Raw genomic sequence first — 3,995 nt, 5'->3', positions numbered from 1 at the left:
AACCCTAACCCTCATCCTCAACATCAAGCTCAGCTTAACCCTAACCCTAACCTTAATCCAAACGCTAACCCTCACCCTCACTCTCACCTTGAATCTAAACCTAACCCTAAACAAAATCCTCACCCTTATCCTAACCCTATCCCTGACCTTCACCCTAACCCAAACCCTAATCCTACCCCTAACCCTCACCCTCACCCTAAACTTTACCCTCACCCTAACCCTAAACCTAACCCTCATCCTAACACTAACCATAACCCTAACCCTCACACTAACCTTAACCCTAATACTATCCCTCACCAAAACCTTAACCCTCAACCTCACCCTCAACCTCACCCTAACCCTCACCCTCACTCTCACCCTAAAAATAAACATAACCCTAACCCTCACACTAAATCTAACTCTGACACTCACCCTCACCCTCAACCTAAGCCTAAGCCTACACCTAAGCCTAATCCTAAACCTAACTCTCACTCTCACCCTCACCCTAAACCTAAACCTTACCTTATCCCTAAACCTCACCCCAGTACTCACCCTAACCCTTACCCTCACCGTCACCCTAACCCTAAACCTAACCCTCACCCTAACCCTAACCCTAACCCTCACCCTCACCCTAACTTTTACCCTCACCCTAACACTAAAACTAACACTGGGCCTAACTATCATCCTAACCCTCACACTAACCCTAAACCTCACCCTAACCATAACCGTAACCTTCAGCCAAACCCGATTCTTAAACCTAACCCTAACCCTCAACCCAACCCTAACCCTAACCCTAACCCTAACCTTCATCCTAACCCTAAACCTCACCCTCACCTTCACCCTCACCCTCAGCCTAACCCTAACCCTAAACCTAAACCTAAACCTAACCCTCACACTCATCCTCACCCTAACTCTAACGCTAATCCTAACCCTGACCCTGACCCTAACCCCAACCCTATCAATAACCCTCACCCTCACCCTAAACCTAAACCTCACTCTCACCCTAATCCTAACCCTAACACTCACCCTAAACCTAAGCCTTAAACTAAACCTCACCCTCACCCTAAACCTCACCCTAACCCTTACCCTCACCTGAACCCTAAACCTAACCCTCAGCCTAACCCTCATCCTAACCCTAACCCTAAACCTAACCCTCACCCCAACCTTAACGCTAATCCTAACCCTAACCCTCACAATAACCCTAACCCTCAACCTCACCCTCAACCTCACCCACATCCTAACCCTAACCCTACCCCTAATCCAAACACTAACTCTAACCCTCACCCTAACTCTAAACCAAACCAAAACCCTCACACTAATCATAAATCTAACCCTAAACCCTCACCCTAACCCTAACCCTAATCCAAAACCTAACCCTCACCCTCACTCTAACCCTTACCCTCACTCTAAACCTTACCCTTACCATAACCCTAAACGTAACCCTCAGCCTTACCCTCATCCTAACCCTAACCATCACCCTAACATTAACCCTAACCATAAACCTGACCCTCACCTAAACCCTAACCCTCAACCTCACCCTCACCCTTACCCTCATGCTCACACTAACCCTCACACTAACCCTCACTCTAACCCTAACCCTAACTCTAATCCTCACCCTAAACCTAACTATAACCCTCACCCTCATACTAACCCTAAACCTCACCTTAACGCTCATCCTAAACCTAACCCTAACCCTAACGCTAACCCTAACCCTCACTCTCAACCTAACCCTCACCCTAACACTTATCCTCACAGTAACCCTAACCCTAACCCTAACCCTCACCCTAACCCTAACCGAACCCTCACCCTCACCTTTACCCTAACCCTCACCATCACCCCAACCATCACCACCACCCTAACACTCACCTACACCCTCACACTCACTCTCAGGCTCACCCCCACCCTAACCACCACCCTCACCCTAAACATCACTCTAACCCTAACCCAAACACTAACGTTAACCCTAATCCTCACCCTAACCCTAATCCTCAACTTAAACCTCACCCTCAACCTAATCCTCAACCTAACCCTAACCCTAAGCCTTTCCTAAGCAAATCCCTCACCCTCACCCTAACCCTAATCAGAACCCTAACCCTAATCCTAAACCTAACACTAATGCTAACCTTAAACCTCAACCTCTCCATAACCCTCACCCTAACCCTTACCCTCACACTAAACATAACCCTAATCCTAACCCTCACCCTCACCCTAACCGTAATACTCACCCTAACCCTAATCCTAAACATCACCCTAACTCTAACCGTCAACCTAACCTTCACACTCACCCTAACCCTAACCCTAATCCTAGCCCTAACTCTAACACTAACCCTAAACCTCAACCTAACCCTCACCCTAACCTTAACCCTAAAACTAACCCTAACCCTAACCCTCAACCTAACCCTCAAATTAACCCTAAACCTAACCCTAAACCTCACCCTCAGCCTCACCCTAATCCTAACCCTAAAACTAAACCTCACCCTAACCCTAAACCTAAGCCTCAACCTCACCCTCACCCTCACCATAACTCTAACACTAACACTGACAATAACACTAATCCTTACCCTAAACCTAACCCTAACCCTAACCATAATGCTAACACTCACCCTCACCCTAACCCTAATCCTCACCCTAACCCTCACCCTCACAGTAACCCTAACCCTCATACTAACTCTCACCCTAAACCTAATCCTAACCTTAAACCTTACCCTAACACTAACCCTAATCCTCACCCTCACCCTAGCCCTCAACCTAACCCTAATTGTAACCCTAATCCTCATCCTAACCCTCACACTAACCCTAACCCTAAACCTAACCCTCACCCTAACCCTAAACCTAACCCTAAACCTCACCCTAACCCTAAACCTAATCCTCACCCTCACCCTTACCCTCAACTTCACTCTAACCCTAACACTAACAATAAACCTATCACTAAACCTAACCCTAAACTTCGCACTCACCTTCACCCTTACCTGAATCATAACCCTAAACCTAACCCTTACCCTAACCCTCCCCCTAACTCTCACCCTAATACTAACCCTAACCCTAACACTAACCCTAACCCTGACCCTCACCCTAACGCTAATACTAACCCTAAACTTCACCCTCACCCTAAACCTAACTCTAACCCTAACCCAAACCCTAAACCTAACCCCAACAATAACCCTAACACAAATCCTAACCCTCACCCTAACCATAAACATCACCCTAACAAAAACATCACCCTAACACTTACACTCACACTAACACTAAACCTAACACTAAAACTAACCCTCACACTAAGTCTAACCCTAAGCCTAACCCTAAACTTCATTGTAACCCTCACCCTCACCCTAAACCTAACACTAACCCTATCCCTAAAGCTCACCCTCCCCCTCCCCCTAACACTATATCTAACCATAAACCTCACCCTCACCCTCACTCAAAACCTAACCCTAAACCCCACCCTAACCCTAAACCTAACCCGAACCCTCACCCTCACGCTCACTGTAACTCTAACCCTAACCCTAACAATAGCATTAACCCTAACCCTAACCATCACCCTAACCCTAATCCTCACCCCAAACCTCACCCTCAGCCTAACCCTAAGCCTAAACTTAACCCTCACCCTAACCCTCACAGTCAACCTCACCCTAACCCTAATCCTAAACTTAATCCTATCCCTAAACCTCAACCTAACCCTCACCATCACCCTAACCCTAACACTAATGCTATCCCTAAACCTCACCCTAACCCTCCCTCTAACACTAACTCTAACCCTAAACCTCACCCTTACCCTAACCCTAAACCTCACCCTAAACCTCACTCTAACCCTAAACCTCACCCTCCACCTCACCGTAACTCGAAACCTAATCCTAACAATAACACTAACCCTAACAGTAGCACTAACCCTAACCGTAACAGTAACCCTAAGGGTAACCATAAAACTCACCCTCAGCCTCATCCTCAGCCTAACCCTAAGCCTAACCCTAACCCTAACCCTCACCATAAACCTAACCCTAACCTTAACCCTATACCTA

This window comes from Dipodomys merriami, unplaced genomic scaffold (genome assembly GCF_024711535.1).
Source record: "Dipodomys merriami isolate MVZ:Mamm:240054 unplaced genomic scaffold, mDipMer1.0.p SCAF_115, whole genome shotgun sequence".
In the NCBI taxonomy this organism is placed as follows: Eukaryota; Metazoa; Chordata; class Mammalia; order Rodentia; family Heteromyidae; genus Dipodomys; species Dipodomys merriami.
The sequence above is the reverse complement of the archived record's forward strand: the minus strand, read 5'-3'. Positions refer to the sequence as shown.